We start from the raw sequence: 11,595 nt of genomic DNA on the forward strand, positions 1-11,595 counted from the left end.
TTCTAGCAAGTCTCTACTGGCTTCAAGAATTTTTTTAACACAGGTGAAACGATGTACTTTTCCTTCGCTTCATTCTCAGAAACAGCTAAATCTTTTTTGGCTGAAATTTCCCCAAAACAATTAGCCTGAGACAGACGTCCGGCATCAAAATTTTCAGCCTAAAGGGTTAAAATTTGGCAAAAGTGATCAGCAACTGAAAACAGGGTCTTATAATGGAAAATGTTGAGCAACCTAACCAAAGGTCCTGCTGCCAGCTCTACCTATCATAACATCATCCTATCCATCTCCCTTTCTGCATTTCTGGTCTCTACAATGATGTGCTTCCCTATAGCTCATGGTTTCTTGAAGGACGTCTTGTATAATGGCAGAGGTGTGAGTCTGGTGAGCTGAAGATGGCTAATTTATGATTGTACATTGTCAAAGTTATTTTTTAAACAGCAGAGAGTAATTAAACTCCGCTATAAAATAACTGGGGAAGTGCCTGAAATAAATACAATAGAGACAGCTGCATGCTGAAATAACTTTATTTAAAATGACATTAAAAAGAATCTCCATCCTGATCAGGAACATAAATCCAGACTCTCCTCTCCCCTCCCCTCCCCTCCCCGACTGCCTGAGCTGTCTCTTTAACAAAAGAATGTTGTAACTGCCTGAAAACAGGTGTTAACTGGGGCAGGGAGCCTCTCAGCAGCTGCTGATTAAACCCAATTTAACAGCCTCCTCTTGCTATAAAACTCCCAGGGAGCAGGCCTGCTGCTTCATGGCTCTGTGGGAGGAAGGATGTGTGGAGATGTTTGCAGAAATTAGGGCTAGGCATTGGCTTCAAATGCTCTATCTTTTGAATACCCAAACTCTGATAGCTCTTTGGATGGGGAGAGACTATAGGAAGCATTAGCTCAAAATGAGGGCTGAAGTGCTGAGAACATCTGAACAGGGACCTCTCTAAATTAGGTTTAAGTAGTTCCTATAAATCAGGATAGCTTTCTCTCTAGTGTCCTCAGAGGATTATGAAATTAGTCAGGAAGTCTAGAATATGGAGGTTTCCTCTACAAACCTGTAGGCTGGGTCTTCTGGATCTAGTCTCAGAGGAGAAGGGGCTGACTTTTCTTGTACAGAGACTTGAGAGGTCTTCAGACCTCTCAAGCCTTTAGCTCTAATCTACAGCAGTACAGTACTTCAGCTAGACAAGAGAAACCTCTCCTGACTTCTGTCTCCCTTGTTAAATCTATTATGTCAATAACTATTGCCTGATGGTAACTTAACTGTCTTCCTAACCTTACCTACCTTCCTCAACTGAATGAATTGAGTAAAGGGCTTTTTAGAAACAAGGTTTGTTTTAAACCTACTTATTCTTTAATCAACCTGTTCTAAGCGATCTGAGCCAAGATGAATATTGGCACCTGAATGTATGTTGCTATCATCTTCTCCCTCTTAAAACTAACTTGGTTAATATCATGGAATATGTCTGTTATGGAGGGTGAAACAACTTCTGGGAATATCCAAGAAACTCCATTGTGCAATGCTGGGAGGGAAAATTAGGATTTATGAATGGGCAGTCTGAGGTCTAGTAGCTATAATGTCTACAGTCCTACCTACCACAGGAACCTAGGTTAATTGGTATGTGTCTCAGGTGTAAAGCAGGTATGGTGTAAGTCTTTTTAGCTCTGGTGTTGAACAGAATCTAACACCTATTCTTACACTGGCATCAGTAATTAGCTGGAATGTGTGCCTGACAACCATGGGCTCTTCTCTGGATGCTGTGGCAGCTTTTAGGCCCTTCAATTGTCTATAGGACATACTGAATCAAACATTCCCTTAATCTGAATGGGGAACGCTAAAAATGAGATTTAACTGCTTTCTAGAAATCAAGTTTTTAATCTCTTTTCTAGAAGAAAACACTGTAAAGGAAAAGACTGTCTAGTTGCTAGCAAATAGCTGCTAATGCATCCTTGCTCTAATGAAATGCCTTGGAGGAGTAATGCATGGTATGAACATGGTCTGGACTAATACACTGCAGTAACTAAAAAGCAGATCTAAGTAAATAGCGAGAGTTTCTAGTCCCCAGTTTCTTTAGAATCTCAGGTGTGCTTCCCCTTCTGAGCTTAGAAATGCAATGCACTTAAACACATGAGCTGAAATGACTTGTGGCTTAGTGATGAGGGTATTAAGAAATCCTATGGATAAACATTTGCTTAAACTGCTTTTTTTCCCCTCCTCCTGATAGGTTTCCAAACATACTCCTCTGTTTCTGAATCTGAGTTGCCCATTCTTTACTTTGCTTTTGATTCTGCTTAACAGCAAAATATTCTTTCCACAAACCAGTCAGTGAATAAATGATTACACAAAATAACAGGAATCTATCGTCCACTTACACAAACACCTTTATTGGTTCTCACCATTAAAGGTCTAAGTGGTGCTTAAAAAATGCAGACAGAAGTTACTTCTCCTAGCTGAATCACCACAAAAATCTAACTTCTGGGTTGCTGGTTCAGCATAGGTGGGGAAGAGGCTACACAAAGGCACTATTTTGCCATATTCAACAATCCTCTTTTCCTATTGCAACCTCAGATGTATTTCTCTAACTCAATAAAACCATTCCTCATTAGAAGCCTGTCTGAAACTTTTGGGTGTACCTTCAGAATTTTGAACTAAAATCAGGTGAAATGCAGCAGCTATCTCCTTGGGTTGCTTTATTAAAACTAACTTACTGGGTCTTCTAGATGAAGCACCTCTCTAGGCTCTAGTCTACACTAGGACTTTAGGTCAAATTTAGCAGTGTTAAATTGATGTAAACCTGTACCTGTCCACACGAGGAAGCCCTTTTTTCTACTTAAAGGGCTTTTTAAAATCGATTTCCTTACTCCACCCCTGACAAGTGATTAGTGCTTAAATCGGCCTGGCCGGGTTGAATTTGGGGTACTGTGGACACAATTCGATGGTATTGGCCTCTGGGAGCTATCCCACAGTGCTCCATTGTGACCACTCTGGACAGCACTCTCAACTCAGATGCACTAGCCAGGTAGACAGGAAAAGAACCGCAAACTTTTGAATCTCATTTCTGGAGACTGTGGGAACTGTGGGATAGCTACCCACAGTGCAACACTCCAGAAGTCGACGCTTGCCTCTGTACTGTGGAAGCACTCTGAGTTAATGGACTTAATGCACTTAGAGCATTTTCTGTGGGGACACACACACTCGAATATATAAAACTGATTTCTAAAAAACCGACTTCTATAAATTCGACCTAATTTTGTAGTGTAGACATACCCTAAGTAGGAGTCCATTAAGAAGCAACACAAGAAACCAGCTGCAATAAGCTGGTAGACACCAGTTGTGTACTCAGTGTGGGTGTCGTGGAGGATTGACACCACATAGCATGCTGGCAGGCTGAATAGTTGGTCTAGTGGCAATGCAATCTGACCATTTACTAGTAAATCCAGTATCCTCTCAGAGGGCACTCAAACTGTGAGGAGCTAAATGAGCATTTTGAGTTTTTTTCACACTAACTTGAAATCTGGATTGGGTGGGCTTTAATACCCAGCCTGAAATGGCTCTGCTCCATCCTTCAGTGTAGTTGCCACTTATTAGATATGAGATGTAGCAATTTCACTTGAGGAATCTTTCATCTTGCCTCTATATTTAACTTGGGAACAGGTGCCATTCTTTGCTTTCAGTGAAAGCAAGTCAATGTCTCAACTAATCTGAAAAGTGTGGGTGCTTCAAACAGCTAGGAACACCTTCATATTTAAAGACCCAGTAATCTCCAAATGAGATCTTCCCTAGTTCACACAGAGCAGAGTTTGTCAGTGCATCTTTCCCATCATAAGATGTTGGACTTGTACTGCCAAGCCAGGCAGCTTTATAATTTTAGCTTTTAGGAGACTAAGTGCTAGATGTGAGCCAAAATAGTAATTTTGAATCTGCTTAACTCAGTTGAGTCTCAAAGTAGAAGAATGGTGTAACTAAGAAGGCATGGTGAATAACATCCTTGTCTATTTTGGCCTGGTGATACAAGTCAGGGGTATTCTTTGGTACTGTACTGTTTACAAAATATACATACAAGCCTGTTTCCCAGAAGGCAGTAGAAGAAGCAAGTAGTCTTCTTGCCTGGAAATTCCCACGCCTGCCTTTCCAAGTTCTGTGCCCAAGAAGCATTCTACTTCAGCTCAGCATCACACTCACCACGGCTTCTCTTGCTTTCTGCCGTTCACACCAATCCAAAACTTAGATCCTGCCTTTGTAATATTTACTTGGTTTAGGTTTTACTCAGGTCTTGGCATCTGGCAGACTGCCTTGGGCAGTAGTTGCTATTGTTTCTACCTCTCTGCATGAAGCAGGTTAATTGCTGCTTCCATTTAGCCTGAAAGAAAGGTGTTTAACACACCCATTGGCTTTAATCAGGTCCCTGAGTCCTTGGATCAAAGACTCTCTCCATGGCAGCTATTCAATTTCCAGCACAGTACTCAAACTGTAGCTATAGTTCCCTGTCTCTCCTTGACACTAAACAGTGCAGGGGGGGAAAAAAAATTCTGCCTTCAGTTCTATGTAGCTACATTAGCACCGACCGAAAAACCTAACTGTTTTGAGCCAATCCCCAGGAATGAGTCCCATATGGGGATTCTCTGAAAGTATCAATAGAATAGTTAATAGTTTTTTCGTGAAACCAGTCAGAGGCCAAATTAAATCCCTGCACAAGTGGATATTAAGAAATGGGCAACATGAGAGCAGATGAAGTCAACGTTGATATGCAACATCTGGAAGGGATGTGAACTATTCATACACCCTTTTTATGGGGTTCCAAACAGCACAGCAGAGACCAGGGTACTGTAGGCAGTTCACTGAGCACTTCTGCTCAATGTGTAGTAGTGGTTTAATTAAAAAAAAAAAGCCACTTATTTTTAGGATGCATAATAAAAGGAATTAAATGTTACGGTGCTGCTGTATAAAGCAATTGTATGGCATCACCTGGAATACTACTTTAGCTCTAGTCAATCTACATCAAAAGATAGAAAGGGGGCTCATACGGGCTCATACCAAGCACAGAATCCATTAAATACTGAAGATTGGGACTAATCTTGGAGAAGAGATGAATAGAAGAAACATGGTAAAGGTATGCAAAATGAATGGCTAGAAGTTTCTAAGCTACCCTCCCTTATTCTTTAGAGAGGGTAAAGAGAGAACATCTGAAATTGAAGACTGGTAAATTTAAAGCGGAAAGGAAATTTTCCACACAGTGCGCAGTTGGCCTGTGGAACTCCTTGCCACAAGATGTCACTGTGGCCAAGAGCTTAGCAGGATTTAGAAAAAGTGGACGTTGCTTTTATCAATCCAAAAATATCCAAAGTTAAGGCTAAAAACTTGAGTCCTGGAAGGGCTTTATCTCATAACTGCCTCCTGCAGGGCTTCTTGAACCTTCCTCTGAAGCATCTGGTACTGGCTGCTGCCTGATAGCTGTCATTTTGTCATAGCACAAAATCTGACAGATTTTTCAGGTGTGATCTTAATATTTCAGTTTGTCCTTTTCCCCTAATAGGGAATTAAGTCCCCCCCGATGCTCAAAATAGTGAATAGCAAGTTTACTTCAATTTCCAGTGGGAGCTGGTTAGGATTCTAAAGGTACTGCTCCGTCTGGCATCTCTAAACTTTTTTTTATAACTGTAAGTTGAATTGGTAGCTTGAATAAAGCCATCTAGTGCATACCTTAAACAAGATTGCCTAGTTTTAGGGCTTTTCTTTCCCATTGAACTATCAAATCCTTATAAAGAACCTGTTTGGAACTGAATGCAGGCTGGTTTTCCTTCCAGGAATATAAAATGAGCACAAACTCCTAGCAAACGGCACCTTTTGGAAGAGGAACCATCTTGTTAAGATTCATGAAACAATATACTATATGTGGGGTTTCTTTGCCCCGCTACTAACAGTCCGAGTTGAACATCAACTTGCTTTCCTGAACATGCATATTCAATTTAATCTTTGTAAAAATCAAAGAAATTAGATTTAAGACCACTCCATGCATTAAATGAAACAGGCCTGGGTGTAGACACTGTCTTGAATGATACAAAAAGAGGGTAACTGTTCTACCAATAAAATAAAAACCAGCAGGAGCTTATTAAAGGGGAAAAGGCAAAATACCACATTTATTGTGAATACAGAGAATCATAGTAAGCAGTTATAGCTATAACATTCCATTCAATTTCATATTTATATATATACTCACTCACTCACTCACTCTGCAAGGTGGTTGTTATAGTTACCAGCCTTAGAGTTGCTCATGCCAAGCCACTGGCCAGGTGGCCTGGACATGAGGAGGGAGCAGGGCCTTGTCAGATGCTCATCTGATGCTCCTGGAAGTTGGTTTGCAGAATCAGACCCCAAAGTTCTCACTTTCTAGAGTCCATTTTTATAGGAATTTCTTCCTATGCCAGTCTATGGGAATTGCTTCGTCATGCTGTTGCTGAATCAATCAGCCGATGGCACATTCCTGACGGCTCCGTGCTGCTAGATGTTATCTTGTTCTTTGGTTCTCCCATTCTTGAGGCTGTTGGGTGGATTCCAGTCTGCCCTCCAGGGGTCCTCTGGTTATTTCCACTTGACATCTTCTTCAGCTGGTGAACACTGGACTCTTAGGCTGGCACCTCCCTGATCATTCAGTTATTATCCACACCAAGCATCCATCCACATACATCCTCTATCTCTATTTTAATCACAATTGTTAACAAAGCAAGATGAATACAACAAAATGGCAGGGAGTCTCTGGGTGCTGTTTCTATTGTTAGAGTATTGCTTTGAGTCTCTCTCTGTGTGAGTAGTTGTTACAAAGAATTGCTTTGAGAACAGACTGTCTTAGAATGTACTAACACAATTAGCAGCTTGCAAGTTTCACACATAGAGGGAGAGAAACAGTACCAAAAACCAAGAGACCTCTTAGTTTAAATTCCAGGGTATTACTAATTATGGGGAATCAAACTCATTTGTGATTTTAATGCAGAACTTCTTTAATATGATCCAACGTAACAGCATAATCAATGTCTTGTTCATCTGAATTAAGTATGAATGTCAGTGTAATTTCTTGCTCCTTAGAATTGGCAAGGCATTCTGATGTTTTTACTAGTCTCAGAAAATGAGACCATACTGGGAGTCCTATTTCCGTTTAGTATTCTGCCCTTGACAGTTAAAGCTTGATAGATATATATTTTCAAATCGTGTTAATGGTGTTTTTAACTCCTTTCCAATGTCTTGATGCAGGAGTTACCATACACCTTTACACTAGCCTTCTCAGCACCCGCAACACTGCTTCATGATTAAATCATTCTTGCAAACTTGGTTCTCCCATTTCATTTTAATATCTTAGAGTTACAGGGTCTCATAACTTTGATCGATTCACTTCCATACTTTTATAGCTGCCTATATAACATCTGATCCTTAAATCTGACAATTTGTCCCCAAGATGACTGATGGAAGGTAGCAATATATTTTAAACATTAAAAACAAAGATCTAGCAAAGAACGGAATTGTATGGGGGCAATGAAATGGTGTGCGTATGAATCAACTTCAAAACTCGATCTCCAGTCGTAGCTAAATCTGTCCCAAGTCGTCTAGAAACTAACAAATCCATCTCAGGAGCAATTTTGCCTAATTCAAGAGGGGGAACATGAATTCCACCCAAATGTGCAGAACAATGGGCGTAGGAAGGCATCTAAAAGGAAGCATTCTAGATAAAACTAGAGAGCTAAATGAAATAAAGCATGACAAACATCTGTGCCCCATGTTCAAGCCATCTTTAACTTTTTTTTAAAAAAGGCCAAGGAGCTCCCAAAAACCAGACCTGGTTCTGCACATACGTAATCAGAGGAAACCACCAGTTTGGATCTGAAGATGAGTTCTCAACTGCTTCAGATCAGAAACTTAGGTCAGAGACCAGTTAGCATTTACATTGTATTAAAGAAGCACTCTACTGCTAGAGATGAAACAAAGGCTTATAAAATAGAAACCACTTGGGAGCCAGACCTGGGTAGCATGGCCTTGGGGCAACCTGCTCCTATAAACAGGGATACCGGCCAACTCCAGGTATCGCATGGACCAATGTTTGTAAAGTTCTCTGAACATGAGATGCCACACAAGTGTCAAGCATTCAGATTTCTGTGCCTCAAAAGGAAGGATGCAAAACTAATTTAAATGCCAGGGCAAACCAGCCCCATCTTCACGGCTGGCCATAGAGATAGAAAGCTATCAAAAAGAGGGCTTACTCGCATCTTAGGCTGCCTGCTGCCAGGCTGCATAGCCTCTTAGAGCTTCTGAAGGGCGAGGGGGTCAACTCCTAGGTGTTGCCATAGAGGCTGCTGCAACAGCCTTTCCTAGCCATGTTGAGGCTAACATGTCATGTCAGGGCTGGGGGCTTGTGAAGAGAACAAGAGCCCCTTGCTCCTGGACTTTCTGGCCATTATCTGACCAGATGTTGACACATTTCAGTCTAGGCCTAAAGTGGCATCAGTAGAGCTAGTTTAGCTCTTGTGCTAGGAAACCAATGCCGAGAGATGGCTTGAGCAAAATACATTGCAATGAGAATGGATAAACTCGCGTGATGTGCAGCAGCAGCATGCACTGGAAATGTGAACCACTTCAGCACAGAGGGGGAAGTGTCCCACATCAGCATGCTGAAGGAAGCTAGTTGCTAACGTATGCAGTGGGGCAGTTCCTCTAATAATCGCCGTTCCTCAGTTACATGCTAAAGGAGTAGTCAGGTCTCTAGACAGTTAAACGGAGCAATAAAGGTCTCGCTTTTATTGATTCTCAGCTGAAGACTTCTTACCTACTCATTCTGTTGAACAGATGTGAATTCAGACTCCTTTTATGTGCGGCCTTAACCAAATGCACAACCAGGGCACTTGCATTCTTAACAGCAATGAGCAAATAGCGGGACACGCGCTCTGTCAGGCAGGTGCATATGGAGATAGTAACAAATCCTTACATTGCTCAGATCCAAGAAATGAAGATAAAAATCATCCACTCTTCTTATTAGAAGGTGGCAGCTCTTGCACACAGCACATTCCTGAGCTTGAGTCCTCCTTTCCTTTTTTTTAAAGGAGCAGGGTTAACCCACTTGTCCCATTTAGACAAGTTTAAATTAACTCTACTTTTCCAGAGTTAAATAATTGACATTTTGCTGAATGTTGCTTCTTGGGAGCAGCCACATTCCTGGAGTAAATCCTGTTCTGGACACCTTCATTCCCAGAAAGATGGTGAGACTCTAAAGGAAGGATATTAAGAGCTTAATGGGCTTAAAACGGTAGCCATAACTAGCCACAAATCAGTGGCAAAGGATTTATTTAAGGAGCTACAAGGAGGCATGACTTGGAGCAATGGGATTAGACAAGCCATTAGTTAACAAATTGCATTAGAATATTTCCATCAATTTAGCTACATCAAACTATACTGCTTAGAATCTCAAGAGGAGGCTACTCACTACAAAAATGTCTCTCAAATGGCACTTGTGTGTCTGCCGGTGCTATTTGAACAGGTAAATGACTGTTGGCTTCAAATACCTCTACAGTAGTGTAGAAAAGGTAAACCGACCACTCATGTCTCCAGTGTGAGAACTACTTGCCCTGGTTTAGTTTAACTGGAAACGAGACACCCACACTGTCAAACCTATTTAACCTCAACTGAGTTGCTTGAAAACAGAGTAACTGCAGCTGAAGGAAGTCCAGAAAACCACTTATGGAGAAGAACTGTGTGTGGACTCAACGGTTCAGGTAAACTCCTCCTGGTGCAACCTTCTGATGTAAACAAGGCCTAAGAGGGAAATTTTAGCTGAACATATGAAGATGTGTCCTGACCCAAGGCTTCTTGCCTTGCTGCATGACAGATGCCACAAATTGCAGCAACACTGTGCTCTTACTGTACAGCTCTACAAGAGGCCTCCATTGTAGCAATGTTCATTCTCTTTGCACAGTTGAAAGTGCAGGTGACTTCCCTCCCATTAGGGAGGGAATGCAATGGTTGTAAAATAGCCATCTGGTGTTGGAAGCCTGTATAAGCTCCAGAGGTGGCCTTCTGCAATTCATCAGCATAGTTCAGTGTCCTTATGTTGCCAATAGTGCTGTAGGAAAACTCCGTTGTAGGACTCAAGCCAAGGTCTCAAAGTTTCTGGGCAAGTGGCTTTCTTACTGTATATGGAATGGCCAACATTTCAACAGGACCAGATGTTTGCTATTCTCTTGAAATTGTTTCTTTCCTGAGATGGATTCTAATAGACTTTCCAAAAGTCCTTCAAGGCAAGCCTTCAAAAATGGCTTCCAGCATCTCCTCCAAGGTAGGCAAACCCAGAGAGGTTGAAACACTCTTTTTTTTTTTTTTTTTTTTTTTTTTTTGTTCTGTAATGGTTTGCTGAACTAGCTTACTTTCAAGAACTCCCTTTATTTGTATCCAGGGTACTTGTATTTTGGATTCTGAGCACCAAAGGCAAGAACTCTGAGAAGTGTAAATGGCCTGTTGGCCACTTATCCCCATTCAGAACACGCAGCTAAATTGGCTCTCGTAGGGTTTTGAGGCAATGGAATAGACACCTCCGTGCTTGCCTGGTTGTTAATGAATTGTGTTTTTTTTCCCTGAAACCCGGGAAGCTACAACAGATGAATCAGCAGGAAGCGCTTCAGCGTTTGACTAGTCAAACGCTAAATTATGGCAAAATAATTAATGGATACCTCCAGCACAAGCATGCTTTTCAGTTTCAAAGCTGAGGATTTCACACTAGAACAGATGGCTTAGGCTAAAGCAGCTGTAGTTGAAACATGTATTTGTAGAATATTTGTACAACGACTGAAGTGAATATGTAGACATCATCATGTCTACTGTGCAGGAAATCTGTTTCTCTATCTCTCAGCATGTATGCATGACCATGGGTCTGTCTTTTAACCATGGCTGCTGGAGCTGGGATGCAGATTCCTGCCAAGTGACAGGGCCAGGAAATAAAGATCAGTGTCTTATTGCTACACTTACTGTACAGATTTATCAGAGGTAACTGGGAAACTGACATGTTCCTATAGCTCATGAAGTTATTAAATGCAGAGCATATCTCGATAAACAGTGACAATACTCCAGTGTTAACCTATTCCCTTTTTTAGGAATGATGGCTGCTCACAAACAGCTTCCAGTATGGAAGTCCCTCCCAGCTGTGCTAGTGGGCACTTATGGCCTGTCAGTCACATCCAAGTTCCTACCAGCCTGAATTATATCGCGGGGTGACCCCAGCACACTGCTAGTCCCAGGTTTTCCTCCACAAATGTGTCCTGCACTGTCCAGCTTTCCTAGACAATATAAGCTCCTATAAAGTCTGCCATTTTATTAATGAGCATGATATCCCTATGTCCTGTTATCCCAAATGTAGTTCCCCAGACATACTGGATTAGATACATTACAAATTTACAAGCCGATTGAGTACAACTAATGAGGCATAAATCAAAAATCTTTACAAGACAAAGAGCAAATGCAACTAATGCCTATCTTAGCAAACTATGTTAAATTCAAAGCGAAGTTTTTCTCACAATGTGCTCGCATATCAGTGATGAAAGCAGATTTCTTTTTCGGTGTATCCTT

The sequence above is a fragment of the Natator depressus genome, chromosome 17, assembly GCF_965152275.1.
Source record: "Natator depressus isolate rNatDep1 chromosome 17, rNatDep2.hap1, whole genome shotgun sequence".
Lineage (NCBI taxonomy): Eukaryota > Metazoa > Chordata > Testudines > Cheloniidae > Natator > Natator depressus.